General features: G+C 45.8%; 1 protein-coding gene across 1 annotated transcript in view; it reads right to left on the bottom strand.

Annotated features, from left to right (window-relative positions):
- Positions 1-16,064, bottom strand: part of LOC137619729 (thioredoxin domain-containing protein 12-like) — an 88,553-nt gene that overhangs the window by 33,790 nt on the left and 38,699 nt on the right. The gene's annotated exons all lie outside the window — the stretch shown is intronic.

The following is a 16,064-nucleotide window of genomic DNA, read 5'->3' as shown; positions in this document are numbered from 1 at the left end:
CCGTAGAATTCTGTCGGGCAACAGAGTTGACAGCTACATGATTATCGGGTAAGTATATTCAAAAATTTATTTTACTAATGAAAATAACATGTTTATATTTGTGCCATTTACTTCAGATTTTTTTGGTGCACTATTAGTAAAATGACAAATTTTAAATAATTTGTATATTTCCTTACTATACAAACCTGGAGCTATTTATTAAGGATTATCTATTGGCAAAGCTGGAAGACTAGCCATTAAGACTTTTAAGCTAGGTGGCAACAACCCAACCCGCTAGTTAGCGGGGGTGTAGTGACGGGTAAGGGGTTGCCGGCTACACTACTCATTCATACGCCAGTGTATTCGAACCACTTTTGAATGTAGGTAGGTCTTACTATGAGGGACAAGTGATGGTGAGACAATCTGTATAAATAGCTACAGGTTTGTATGGTTAGGAAAAATACAAATTACTTTCAAATTTGTAATTTGTTCTGACAGTACTACAAACCTCACGGTATTTATTAAGGACGATTCACCCATTAGGAGGGTGGAAGTCCGACCACTGGCTTGGCCATTGACCCGGGGTTTTCCAGTACGGGCTTGGCTTGTAACTGAGATAAACCCTGACACCTCACTAAACTTTTGTGCAATGCACAGATAGCGGCCTGACCAAACTGTGAGCTTGTGAAAACTAGCAATGTGACTGTCTAGGTAAGAATATTCTGAGTTAAATAGGAATGTTGACATTAAACATAGACATTTCCTAATGCCCACCTCGCGGGGAGTATCGGGGATGTAGACAAGTATTAATTCTATGGTATGTTACACATGGGAAATGGTTTTTACCTGCAGTTAGGTGAGGCCAGCATGCAAAGGGCTCATGGTCCTATTACCCAAGCGAGGGAAAATATGAAAAAAAGAGCCAATCATTCTTACACATCTATCTCAGACTAATCCCTGGTAAGCTACGCCCTCTACCATCTGCTACTTGTCCATCAAGGAGACGGAGGCATTCTAAACCACTTGTTATGCAGCCCCCACAGGACCAATGGAGAACGTGTACATGTTCCCGTTGGTTATGTCTTGCAGGTAGTGGGCAGTGAAGGTTGCCTAACGCTTCCGCACCCACTTGCAGTACCTGCGTCACAGAGTAGTTACTTTTAAACGCCAGGGATATACTTATGCCCCTAATGTCATGAGCTTTAGGTCGATGAGCAAGAGGAGGGTCAGGATTCACTGCATGGTCAATGACCCTGCGAATCCAAGTTGAGATGGTGTTCTTTGTGACCCTCCTCTTGACCTTCCCCGTGCTGACACTCAAGGCAAACTGCTGCAGTGCGTTTAAGGTAATACCTCAAACTCCTCACTGGGCAAAGTAACGGTTGATCTGGATCATTGGTTACAGAACGAAGACCCTCAATCCGGAAGGGCCCAAATCTAAGATCTACTACTCCCAGATTTTGAGTCTTAGCAATAAACTCAAGGATGAAGCTAAGCGTTACCTCCCTCCATCCCCTTGAATGGGGGATGTAGGATAGATCATGAAGTTCACCGACTCTCTTGGCCCAACCCAATGCGAGCAGGAACAAAGACTTCAAAGTGAAGTGGCGATCTATTGCCCGGCATAATGGTTCATAAGAAGCACTCTTCAGGGACTGAAGGATGCGAACCATGTTCCTAGGATAAGATCTAATTTCTGACTGGGGGCAAGTAAGCTCATAACTTTGTATGAGAAGAGACAACACCACGAAGAGGAAAGATCAACTCCTTTCAGTCTAAAGGCAAGGCTTAAGGCTGAGCAGTAACCTTTCACTGCAGAGACCAAGAGAAGATTTTCTTCCCGAAGGTATACAAGGAACTCCGATATTATTGGAATAGTGGCATCGAGGGTAGAGATACCCCTTCCACGACACGAACCACAGAAGAAGATCCACTTAGCCTGGCAGACTGATGCAGGGGATCTTTGTAGGTATCCAGACATCCTTCACACAACCTGTTGTGAAAAGCCTCTCTGTGAGAAGAGATGCTGTATAGTCCCCAGGAGTGAAGAGGAAGCAAAGCTACTGCCTTGTGATAGATGTTAGTGTGTGCTTGCCTGAGTAGATCATGTTGTGGAGGGAGTTCTCTCAGGAGCTCCGTCAAGAGCTGCAGAAGGTCTGGGGATCACTCTGTGTGATGCCATAGCGGAGCTATGAGCATCGTGAACAGGTTGTTGGATGCTCTGGTCTTGTTGAGCTCCCTTTGCATCAGACAGAATGGGGAAAGGCATACTTGTCGATGTTGTTCCACCATTGTTGTCACGCATCATGCCAGAGACCCTGAGGGTCCGGGACTGGGGAACAGTAGAGCGGGAGCCTGAAGTTCAGGGATGTAGCAAACAGATTCACAGCCAGGGAACACCACAAGTCAGGATTTTGTTGACTATCAGATGATTCAAAGACTATTCAGAGCACACTATCTGAGTCACTCTGCTCAGACTGTTCGCGAGCACATTCCTCTTGCCTAGAATGAAGCGAGCTGATAGGGACACTGAATTGTCTTCTGTCCACCTTAACATCTCTAACGCTAGATGGCATGGGGGTTGCGAAAGGTTTGTTTACGTAAGCCACTACTGCGGTGTTGTCGCTCATCAGCACCACAGAGTGACCTGCAAGCAACTGTTGGAGGGCTAGGAAGGCTGCCCTCATCTTTAAGATATTTATGTGCTGGTACCTTTCGGACTTAGACCATAGTCCTGAGGCTGTGTGGTGCAGCATATGGGGACCCCACCCTTCTTTTGAGGTGTCTGTATAGAGCATCAATTCCGGGGGAAGGGACGAGAATATCTGTCCCTCTGCGGAGATCTTCATCTGTCACCCACCACTCAAGATCTGTCAGTTGTTCTAGTCCCATGAGAACTAATGTATCCTGAGAGACAGTGTGCTGACTCCACCTGGATTTAGCCGCCAATGAAGAGATCGAATTCTGAGGTGACCGTTGGGCACAAGACAGACCAGGGATGCTAGGTGACCTATGAGATACAACCACTGTTGGGCTCTAAGCTCTTTTCGTCTGAGAAACGGGCATGCTACCTCCCTCAGCCTGTGTACTCTGTTGTCTGATGAAAACACTTTCTGCAATTTAGTTTCTATAATCATACCCAGGTATACCAGTCTCTGTGAGGGGAGCACAGATGACTTCTCGAAGTTTAACATGATCCCTGGATCCTGACAAAACTCGAATAGTCTGTCTCGGTGCTGAAGAAGGGTTGTCACCAAGTCTGCTAGGATCGGCCAAATATCAAGGTATCTTATGAGATGAATGCCATCTTGTGAGCCCTAAATGACACTAGGACGAACCCCCTCGTAAAGACCTGGGGTGCTGTGAAAAGACCAAAGCATAGCACCTTGAACTGGTATTGCCTGTTCTCGTGTATGATCCGAAGATACTTCCTTGAAGACGAATGGACTAGGATCTGGAAGTTTGCTTCCTTGAGATCCAGTATGCACAGAGTCCTGTGTTCTTACTGCTTGTATACCCGTGTCTGCCGTCTCCATTCTGAATGAAGGCTAAAGGACAAACTTGTTCAGAGCCAAGAGATCGATGACTGATCTCCAGCCTACAGACACGCTTCTCACAAGAAAGAGTTCACTGAAGAAGCCTGAAGAGCTGTCAAGGACCTCCTGGAGAGCACCCTTTTCCAACATGGTCTGGACTTCGACCCAGAGGGCCAGCTTTTCTGCAGATCCTATCACGTAAAAGCTCAATAAAATTGGATCCTGATTCAGTAGATTGAGTGATCGGGATGCGATACCCTGAACAAATTACGGAGATTGTCCAAGGTGGCCTAAGAGATGCAGCCAGCTCTGGGCTGGAAGCTCTTCTCGCCTGAGGAAGGGCCCTGCTACCTTCCTCAGTCTCTGAATTCTTTTGTCTGATGGGAATGCTTTGTGCTCTTTGGTGTCTATGATAATGCCCAGATATACCGGTCTTTGAGAGGGGAGCAGTTGTGACTTCTTGAGGTTTACCATGATCCCAGGTGTTGGCAAAGGCCCAGAAGTTTGTCTCGGTGCTGAAGAAGGGTTGCCCCTGAGTCGGCTAGAATCCGCCAGTCGTCCAGATATCTTAGGAGATGGATGTCAATTCTGTGAGCCAAAGATGACACTAGGACAAACACTCTTGTAAAGACCTGAGGCGGCATGGAAAGACCGAAACACAGAACCTTGAACTGGTATTGTTTCTGGTCGAACACGATCCTTAGATACTTCCTGGAAGACGGAGGGGCTGGGATCTCGAAGTATGTGTCCTTGAGATCCAGTTCACACATGAAGTTCTGCGGTCTTATCGCCTGTCTGACCGTGTCCGCTGTTTCCATCTTGAACGGGGTTTGTCTGACAAACCTGTTCAAGGTCGAGAGATTGATGACTGGTCTCCAGCATCCAGACGCCTTTTTCACAGGAAAGAGTCAACTGAAGAAGCCTGGAGACCCATCGAATGAATGAATGAATGATTTGAAATTCTCTGGCATCCTGACATCGAAGGTCATTGACACCGATATCATTTATTATAAATAAAGATTAAAAGAACCTGCCATCCTCACCCCGAGCCTCAAACAGATATCTATTTCTTTCAGTGCTATAAGTGGGGCATTCAGTCAACAAATGCCTCACTGTCAAGGGTCTCAAACAGTCATCACAATATGGTTGGTGTTGGCCAGCCAGCAGAAACTCGTGTGTCATCCGAGTGTGACCAATGCGGAGACGACAAAGAGTACTCTCCCATTTTCGGGGCATCCCATTATACCTCCAAGGGGATATAACAATCGCAATTTCTCTCATCTTATTTTCGGTTAATCTATCCTTATGCTATTGCCAATTGTTATAAATAGAATTCTTAATTGCTGGTAAAAATCATTACAGAGAATGGGATACCTTTTTGGTAGCAACTTAGCTCCAGCACTCTTTGCCTGTGAATCTGCCTCTTCATTTTCAGGCACACCTATGTGTGCCGGAACCCAGCAAAATCAAACTGTTATACCTTTTAGGCCAATAATTAAAAGCCACTCTAAAATCTTTAAAACTAAAGGGTTACTAGAATTGAAACCTTCTAAAGCTTGAAGGACACTTCTTGAATCACTATAAATGGTAAAATTGCCCTCCTCTTTTAATGCTATTTTCTCAATAGTGGTTAGTATGACATATAATTCAGCAGTAAATATGGAAGATATTGGAGAAAGTGCACCTCTTCAGTTAAAAGAACTACTATATACTCAAAATCCATCGCCAGCATCAGTTTTGGAGCCATTGGTATATATAAAAATTGATTCCCTATGTTCTTCAACATGCTCCATAAAAAGAACCCTAGCTTCTAATTCAGTCATGTTTTTTTTTTTAACACCAATACAATATTTACAAAAAGATATCTCTGATAATTTCCATGGAAGGGTTGATGATATCTTAAATAGAAGCACCTTACCTCCAATTTTATCAAAACTGTTTAATAATTGTTTTACCCGAAAGCCATAAGGTTGAGGAGATTTTGGGTGCAACTCAAAGTATGTTGAGTTCCTTACAAGGCTTGCAGTCTGAAAGGCTAAAGAGTTAGGGAGTCTTTGTAACCTAAACCAATACCAAATAATGGAAGACACTCGGTAATGGTCTAGAGGTAACTCTCCAGCATCAACAAGGAGACTTGGGATAGGTGAGGTTCTAAATGTTCCTGTGGACAACCTAATACCAGAATAATGTATTGAATCTAATATCTTTAATTGTCTTGGGGTGGCTGAGGAGTATATTTCACACCCCAAACTAATTCTGAATAAAATCAATACCTTGTACAGTATAATTTTAAAATAGTTTTATGGTCTGCCCCCCATGATGTATGGGACAATACTTGTGAAAGATTCAGAGCCTCAAGACATTTAGCTTTGAATGTAATTAAATGAGGAACCCATGTGCGCCTAAAATCGAAAATCAATTCTAAAAATTTAGCTTCACCTACACATGGGGTCCGTTGACCTTTCATGTATATATCCGGATCTGGATGTACTCCCCGGATACGACAGAAATGGACAATAGTAGTTTTGCTTGTTGAAAACTTGAAACCATTCATATCAGCCCACTGAATAATTTTGTCAATTGCGAGTTGTAATTTTCTATCAATCATTGCCATTATAGCTCCAGCAAATGACATATAGAGATCATCCACAAATAATGTTGAGAGAATATCCTGGGGAATGACTGAGGATATCCCATTAATTGCTAGTGCAAACAGGGTTACACTCAGCACACTACCCTGGAGAACTACTCCTTCTTGACATTTCCTCTCTGATAGTGTTTCCCCAACTCTCACTTGAAAAACTCTACGTGAAAGAAATGATTGGATAAACAGTGGTAGCTCTCCTCTTAATCCCAATTCATGAATGGTTTTAAGTATAGCATATCCATGCGGTATCATATGTCTTTTCAAGGTAAAAAAAGACTGTTACATGGTGCTGTTTGTAAGCAAAGGCTTCACAAATAGAGGACTCAAGTCATTTCAACACATCAGTTGAGTGCATTTTTCTGAATCCTCACTGGATAGGGGATAAAATACCTTTCGTTTCCAGGTACCACATCAGTCTTGCATTGACCATCTTCTCCATGATCTTACATAAGCAAGAAGTCAATGAAATAGGTTGATAGTTTGCTGCTAAAAACTTATCCTTACCTGGTTTTAAAAAGGCTAAAATAATGGCTAGTTCCCAAACACTTGGATAACTATGATCCTGCCATATTTTATTGATAAATACTTAAAATAAATAACTTTGTATTAAGTGGTACATGTTTAATCATTGCATATGGAATTCCATTGGGACCAGGGGCTGTATCATTACAAGTGGAATGGGCAGAATCAAATTCTCTTTCAGTAAAAGGAGAATTGTATGACTCCTCCCTTCCTGTTGCAAAATTTAGAGCTTTCTTCTTCATTGTTCCTATGCTGGTGACCAGGGGCTGCTACCCACTTGTATGATACATTTGAGAAATGATCAGCAAGGGCATTGCTAACCTCAGTTGCTCCAGTCACATAATGACCATTCACTTTCAACACTGGTGGTGGGTTGGGAGTGAATTTGCCAGCTATCTTCTTCACTTTCCTCCACAGAGAAGATAGTGGTGTTCTACTGTTAATGGAGGAAACAAAAGACACCCATGACTGGCGCCTAGCTTCTTTCATGGCACTACAGAACTGTGCTCTACATTTCTTGTATATAATTAAATTCTCATCAGTATGGCGTCTGCACAATCGTGTTAAAGATCTCCTTGGGGCTCTGTGCAGGGCAGTTAGTTCTGAAGACCACCAGGGGACTGGTCGTCGTTTGAATAACCCTGTTGTTTTGGGAATTGAGTTGACCCCTGGTGTATGGAGAGTTCCATTCAGTAAGTCTATGGCATCATCAATATTTTCAAATTGTTCTGCATACCCCTCAATTTCGCTTACCTCACGAAGTTTATCCCAGTCCGCCTTGTCAAGATTCCATCGTGGCGATATCTGTAAAGGTGGACTATTGTTGGTGTTTATAATGATTGGTGCATGATCACAAGTATGCCAATCATCTAATGTACTCCAATCGAAATCGAGAAGGCAATTAGAGCTTACAGTTGATATGTTAATACATGACAAGGTACATGTCTGGACATGAAAGAGTGTGTGTGGGCTCTCCTGTATTAAGGAGTCCCAGATCTTCATTTTCCACTATTGATGATATGATATTTCCCCCCGTGTTTTCTAAAACATCATCCCACAAAGGATATCTACTATTCAAATCTCTAAGTAAAAGAAAAGAATGAGGGAGTTGTTGAATCACTTCTACTAAGTTATCATACAAAATGTTACCATTTGGAGGCAAGTACAGAGAACAAATTGTATATTTTCTCCCTATATCAATCTGTACAACCACTGCCTGCAAAGGTGTACGAATAGACAAAGATATTTGGGGAACATCTCGACGAACGTACATGAGACTTCCGCCATGGCTCCCTACTTGGTGATCATATGGTGTCCTATAACCAACATATTTACGAGGACAAGGAGTATTGTGATCAAGTTTGCTCTCCTGTAGACATATAATTATGGGGGAATGCTCACGAATAAGGAGCTCAAGTTCTTCATACTGTATTTGGCCCTTAAACCCTGACAATTCCATTGCAAAATGAAGAAAATAACTATGGTTTATATTTTGTTAGACCCCTTAGATGGAGTCTTCCCATTAGCAGTTTTTTATCTAACACTATTTCCAGGTAGTTTTATTAAAGAGGGTCTTGATAGATTGGGTTTTTCAATTATGATTTTCTTTTTGTCTTTTTGATCTAATTGTTGAGGGGGATGGTGGACCTCAACTTGAATTTCCAATTTATTTAAATTGACTTCCAGCTGATCAGAAACATTAACAGACAAAGTATCATATTTATTTGACGTCATAATTTTGATATTTCTTATGATGTTTCTTTGTGGTCACAATAGCCCGTGGGCCCAGTGTGATGAGAGCAGGGAATGCCTGGGGGCACGAGAGCCCCAAGGCTCAGGGTCACGAGAGCCCGAAGGCTCGGGGTCATAAGAGCCTAGAGGCTCAGCGTAACAAAAGCCAGAAGGCCTGGGGTCAAGAGGGCTCGAAGGGTCAGGGTCACAAGAGCCCTTAGGTTCAGATTGACGAAAGCCCGAAGGCTCAGGGAGTTAGTCCAAAGGATCGAACAAGTTTATCCTTACCGCAGGGGAAAAGCTGTGTTCAGGGTAACGAGGAGTTGAAAACTCCTCCACTCGACAAACCCCTGAAAGGGAAAGTCTGGCAAAGTTCCTCTGAAGAGGGAACCTGCTCTGACAAAGTTAGTGATGTCACTCGTTGGTCTGTAGAAGATCTCTCTCACGGGCAAGAGAGCTGGCCTCCCGAAGGAGGACACTGTCTCAGACTTTGCTCCCCCCCCCTATTCAGCAAGGGGGACGAGCAATCTTTGGCATCAGACACATCAGGGGATCAAAAGTCCGAGTGGTGGGTAGCAGCACCAAGATCGTCCGTCCGGCGCTGCGGCCAACCGGGAAAGCTCCACCTCTGAGGAAGACGGAGTCCACTTCCTCTCAATACCCAACTGAAGGAGTTCGAACAGTACTTCCTTCCATGGGGGACTAGTCGCAAGTCAGCAATGGCCACATCTGCAAAAGATCAGCAACAGAGCAGGTGCTCCCTGGAGGTGGGTGGGGGGATGGAACCGTTTTGCCAAGGGAAACGGTACTGTCCCTCGATCCTCGAGGTTGACAGGGCTGCACTGGTACTCGACCGTTGCCTTGAGAGGACCGGACAAGGAACAGCTTTGGGAGAGATCGGGGGGTTAAAAAAGTCAGAGATTTCTTAGATTTCGAGGAAGACCCCGAAGAGTAAGAATCTCACTCACTTAGACTACTACTTTTTTCTTCGCCAATACCTCTCCCACTGGGAGGCAGACCACTCTCGACACTAGGGACTAGTGCTGTTCCAGTCACAACATTGGCCTCGGCAGGACAGACACAGCTGGTGAGGATTCGTCTCAAGGGCAGACATAAAGGTACTGAAAGAGCGGTCCTCAGGTCCAGGACAGGTATTCATGAGGCCGGCAGAAGAAGGAACACACAATCTGAAAAGGGAAAGAAAATAAAGAATTAAATTATAAACAAGTGGCAAGTCAGTTTTAAGGCGGAAGAGAGCAGCCACGTCGACACTCTAACAGAGCCAAAAGCAAAGTGGGTGCTCAGCCCAGGTGTGTGAGTGAGCGGGGTAGCCGGGTAACACCCCCCTCCGGCTAACTAGGGGTTGGGGTAGTTATTCCTAGATAAAATCTTATGGCTTGTCTTTCAGCTACGCAGAAAGTAATACAGTATCCCCTATAAATAGCGAGGGTTTGTAAAGAGTGACGGAATCAAGGAATCTCTGGTATCAAACATAGATGTTACCCAATACCCACCTTGTGAGGGGTATGGGGACGTAACAAGTATTATTTCTATGGAGTACTAGGTTACACAAGGGAAATGGTTATTACCTGCAGATAGGTATGGCCAGCTTGCAGAGGACCCATGGGTGCTGTTACCCAAGAGAGCAGAAGATGAAAGAAAGAGCAAGTAATTCTTACACATTCATCCCAGACTAATCTTGGGTAACCTATGCCCTCAATAATGTGCTACTTGCCCATCAAGGAACCTGAGGCATATCAAACCACTTGTTGTGCAGCCACCACAGGTCCAGTTGAGAACGTCTCCATGTTCCTGTGGGTTACGTTTTCCAGGTAGTGGGAGGTGAAGGTCACTTCCACAAGCTCTCTTGCAGTACCTACATCACAGAGTAGTTTCTCTTGAACACTAGGGACGTACTGATGCCCCTAACGTCATGAGCACTAGGTCAATGAGCAGGAAGAGGGTCAGGATTCAAGGCATGGTCTATGACCCTGTGAATCCTAGCCGAGATAGTGTTCTTCGTGACCCCCCCGCTTGACCTTCCCAGTGCTGACACTCGGGAACGAGCTTCTGCTGTGCGTTTAAACTAATACCCCAAACTCCTCACTGGGTAAGGTAACAGCTGATTGGGGTCATTGGTTACAGAACGAAGGCCTGAATCTAAGATCCGTCTTAGTACAATGGTAAGTCTCTTTGGAATGCAAAGAGCGGAGACGTCCATTCTAGGCAAAGCCAAAAGAAAAGAGTTAGACGCACTGGTGTGTAAGTGAGAGGGCTAGCTGGCAAACCCCGCTACCCCTCACTAACCCCCAGCTAGAGGAGGCTTGGTAGTTCCACCTTGCTTTAAAGTCTTTAGGGCTGGTCTTCCAGCTTTGCCGAAAGATGAATCTCTAAAAATAGTGAAGGTTTTGTATTTAGTGTCCGAACAACATAGATTTAGATAAAGTCGAACAACTTTCACAAATAAAAGCTGGTTAAGCCTGGAAGCAGTAAGTAAGAAATACACAACATATTACTCTTCAAAAGTAGATGATTTACAAGGTAAACCAATAAAATGATATTTTGATTATAAAATAAATTTTTGAATATACTTACCCGGTGAATATATAATAGCTGACGTCTCGGACGGCTCGACAGATACCAAAAACTCGCGAGCGATCGCCATGAAGGTTGCGGGTGTGACCACCAGCGCCGACTATCGGCCAGATACCGCATATACTTGTCAAGGTCTCCAGTTCTTCTCAGTCCGCTGGGTCTCTATCGGGGAGGAAGAGAGGGCCTTTAATTTATATATTCACCGGGTAAGTATATTCAAAAATCTATTTTATAATCAAAATATCATTTTTAAATATTAAACTTAGCCGGTGAAAATATAATAGCTGATTCACACCCATGGTGGTGGGTAGAGACCAGTATTAATACAATAAAGGCGTATATGCTCATGAGTTTTTGACAATTATATCATAACAAAACCCACTTAAATATAGGTACCTGGTAAGGAAGCTGACTCTGATGATTACTCTGCCTTATTAGTCCGCTTTCCTCACGAAGCCCAGCCATCCTCTCAGGATGCTGAAAGACTCCCAGGAGCTGTTATATCCAGGGCGACCACCCATACAACAGGACCTCATCAAAACCCTTAATCTGGGCGCTCTCAAGAAACGACATTTGACCACCCGCCAAATCAAAAAGGATGCGAAAGACTTCCCAGTCTTCCGTACAACCCAAGACAAGATTAAAAACATTTCAAGAGAAGATTAAAAGGATATTGGGATTAAGGGAATGTAGTGGTAGAACCCTCACCCACTACTGCACTCGCTGCAACGAATGGACCCAGTGTGTAACAGTCCTCATAAAGAGTCTGGACGTCTTTTAAGTAAAATGAAGCGAACACCGACTTGCTCCTCCAAAAGGTCGCGTCCATAATACTTCGCAGAGATCTTTTTTGCTTAAAAGCCACGTTAGTTGCTATCGCTCTTACTTCGTGCGTCTTGACCTTAAGTAAACAACGATCTTTTTCACTTAAGTGAGAATGTGCCTCTCGGATTAAAAAAAATACAATAAAGCATTTTTAGACATAGGCAATGAGGGCTTCTTAACGGAGCACCATAAGGCCTCAGACCCACCTCGTAAAGATCTGGTACGAGCTAAATAAAACTTTAGAGCTCTAACTGGGCACAGTACTCTTTCAACCTCGTTGCCTACGATCTCTGATAGGCAAGGTATATCAAAAGATTTAGGCCAAGGACGAGAAGGCAGTTCATTTTTGGCCAAGAAACCAAGCTGAAGCGAACATGTGGCTTTATCTGTAGAGAAGCCGATGTTTTTACTAAAGGCATGGATCTCACTGACCCTTTTAGCCGAAGCCAAGCACACCAAAAAAAGCGTCTTGAGGGTGAGATCCTTCAGGGAGGCTGAATGCAATGGCTCAAACCTGTCGGACATTAGGAACCTTAGGACCACGTCTAAGTTCCAAGCAGGAGTTGACATACGACGCTCCTTAGAGGTCTCGAAGGACTTAAGGAGATCTTGGAGATCTTTATTATTGGACAGATCCAAGCCTCTATGTCTGAACACAGAAGCCAACATGCTCCTGTAGCCCTTAATAGTGGGAGCAGAGAGGGAGCGAACATTTCTCAGATGCAGGAGAAAGTCTGCAATTTGGGCTACAGAGGTACTGGAAGAGGAAATGGATGATGACTTGCACCAATCTCTAAAGACCTCCCACTTCGACTGGTAGACCTTGATGGTAGATGTTCTCCTAGCCCTCGCGATCACTCTGGCTGCCTCCTTCGAAAATCCTCGAGCTCTTGAGAGTCTTTCGATAGTCTGAAGGCAGTCAGACGAAACGCGGGGAGGCTTTGATGAAGACTCCTTACGAGGGGCTGCCGTAAGAGATCCACCCTTAAAGGCAGACTCCTTGGAACGTCTACCAGCCATTGAAGTACCTCTGTGAACCACTCTCTCGCGGGCCAGAGGGGAGCAACCAACGTCAACCTTGTCCCTTCGTGAGAGGCGAACTTCTGCAGAACCCTGTTGATGATCTTGAACGGCGGGAATGCGTACGCGTCCAGGTGAGACCAGTCCAGCAGAAAGGCATCTATGTGGGCCGCCTCTGGATCTGGGACTGGAGAGCAATAGGTCGGGAGCCTTTTGGTCAAAGAGGTCGCAAAGAGGTCTATGGTGGGTTGACCCCAAGTCATCCAAAGACTCTTGCACACGTCCTTGTGGAGGGTCCATTCTGTGGGGATCACCTGACCTCTTCGACTGAGACAGTCCGCCAAGACGTTCAATTCCCCCTGGATGAACCTTGTCAACAGTGAGATGCCTCGATCTTTTGACCAGATGAGGAGGTCCCTTGCGATGACGAACAGTGTGTGGGAGTGAGTGCCTCCTTGCTTGGAGATGTACGCCAAGGCTGTGGTGTTGTCCGAATTCACTTCTACCACTTTGTTTCGTAGAAGACTCTCGAAACTCGTCAAGGCCAAGTGAACAGCCAACAGCTCCTTGCAGTTGATGTGCAGGCTCCTCTGATCCGACGTCCAAAGACCCGAACATTCCAGACCGTCCAGAGTCGCTCCCCAACCCAAATCCGACGCGTCTGAGAATAACACGTGGTTTGGGTTCTTGACCGCTAGGGACAGACCCTCTCGAAGACTTATGTTGCTGTCCCACCAGTTCAGGCACGTCTTTACTGGCTCGGAGATCGGGATTGAAACAGCTTCCAAAGTCTTGCCCTTGTCCCAATGGGAGTCTAGATGGAACTGGAGAGGGCGAAGGTGAAGTCTACCTAGTGAGATAAATTGTTCCAGGGATGACAGAGTCCCTAGGAGGCTCATCCAACTTCTCACTGAGCAACGGTCTTTTCTCAGCATGAAGCGGACTTTGAGCAAGGCTTGATCTATCTTGGTGGCAGACGGAAAAGCCCGAAAAGCTAGACTGCGAATCTCCATCCCCAAATAGAGAATCGTCTGGGAGGGATTCAGTTGAGACTTTTCTAAGTTCACTAACAGTCCCAACTCCTTTGCAAGATCCAACGTCCATTGAAGGTCCTGCAGACAGCGATGACGGGACGACGCTCTGAGTAGCCAGTCGTCCAGGTACAGGGAGGCTCGAATTCCCGATAAATGAAGAAATTTTGCCACATTCCTCATGAGCCTCGTAAAAACAAGAGGAGCAGGGCTGAGGCCGAAGCACAGTGCTCGGAACTGGTACACCACATTCCTGTATACAAACCTTAGATACGGTTGAGAATCCGGGTGTATAGGAATGTGGAAGTACGCATCCTTCAGGTCGAGAGAGACCATCCAGTCTCCCTCTCTGACCGCTGCTAGGACGGACTTCGTGGTCTCCATCGTAAATTTTGTTTTTACAACAAAAACGTTGAGCGCACTGACATCCAGCACTGGCCTCCAACTTCCTGTATGCTTTGGGACTAGGAAGAGACGGTTGTAAAATCCCAGTGATTGAAGGTCCGAGACTTTCACCACCGCTCCCTTCTCTAGCAACTGAGACACCTGCTGATGTAGAGCTTGTCTCCTTGACACCTCTCGATACCTGGGAGAGAGGTCTAAAGGAACTGTTACTAGAGGAGGTCTCCGTACAAAAGGTATTTTGTACCCCTCCTTGAGCAACAACACAGACTCTCGGTCTGCACCCCTCTTCTCCCAGGCCTGCCAGAAGTTGTTCAGTCTGGCCCCTACCGCTGTCTGAGGACGTGGGCAGTCAGACTCTGCCACGGGAGGACTTGGATACTCTCCTCTTGCCTCTTTTACTGTCGGCACGAGCGCCTCCCCTACTGGGGGCTCTGCCACGAAAGGGCGGGATAAACCTCGTCGCTGGGGTATCGATCTTGGGTCTTACGACATAAGACGATGAAGGAGCAGCCTTGCGCGCCGACGTAGCCATCAGGTCATGGGTATCCTTCTGCACCAGAGAAGCCGCAATATCCTTGATCAACTGCTGAGGAAACAAGGCAGATGACAACGGGGCAAAGAGAAGCTCCGACCTTTGGCAGGGAGTTACTCCTGCCGAAAGGAACGAGCAAAGAGTCTCCCTCTTCTTCAAGACTCCTGCCGTAAAGGTAGCGGCGAGCTCATTAGAGCCATCACGGATGGCTTTGTCCATGCAGGACATAATAAGCACGGAAACATCACGGTCGGCCGAAGAGATCTTCCTGCTTAAGGCTCCTAGCGACCAATCTAAGAAGTTAAAAACTTCGAAGGCCCTGTAAACCCCTTTGAGGAGATGGTCAAGGTCCGAGGAGGACCAGTAAACTTTAGAGCGTCTCATGGCCAGGCGACGGGGAGAGTCTACGAGGCTTGAGAAGTCTCCCTGGGCAGAGGCAGGAACTCCCAAGCCGAGAACTTCTCCCGTGTCATACCAGACGCTCGCTCTAGAAGCCAGTTTAAAAGGAGGGAAAGCAAAGGCTGTCTTCCCCAAACTCCTCCTGGTGATCAACCAGTCGCCTAGCAAACGTAAAGTTCTCTTAGAAGAGCGAGAGAGCACTAGCTTAGTAAACGACGGCTTCGAAGTAGCTAGGCCTAGCGTAAACTCTGACGGAGGCGAACGAGGAGCAGCATTTACAAAATGGTCCGGAAACAGATCCTTAAAAATCAGCATGATTTTTTTAAAGTCCATAGAGGGCTGAGCAGCTTTAGGCTCCTCTCCGTCTGACAAAGTCCCCAAAGGAATATCAGTTGGAGGGGGATCAGCAACTTCCTCATCTGAAGGAACCTCGTCCGACAATTGCCGAGTCTCATGAAAAGGAGAGACCTGCCGCGGCGGCAACGCTTGACAGGCAATGTCAACAAGCAAAGGAGCAGCAGTAGCAGTAGAGGAAGCGACGTCACGCCGCTGCTGAAAGGACTGAAATCCTTGTGACTGACCAACAACAACAACTGAAGTTGATTGACGCTCGACGTCACGTCGGAACTGCCTTGACTGCATAGACAGAGCAGGCAAAACAACCTCCGACTGCGGTGATTGACGCTCAACGTCACGTCGAGGCAACGGAGCCGGTCGGCGAACGTCAGGTCGGGGCTGCGGCGGCAGCGGCTGAACGTCAACACGAGACTGCAGCGAGGGAGGATCCACGTCACGTGACTGACGTGAAAAACTACTGACATCACGTTTCAAAGTACAAGAAA

The sequence above is a fragment of the Palaemon carinicauda genome, chromosome 26 (assembly GCF_036898095.1).
Source record: "Palaemon carinicauda isolate YSFRI2023 chromosome 26, ASM3689809v2, whole genome shotgun sequence".
NCBI lineage: Eukaryota > Metazoa > Arthropoda > Malacostraca > Decapoda > Palaemonidae > Palaemon > Palaemon carinicauda.
This window is presented reverse-complemented; position numbering and strand designations above follow the sequence as displayed.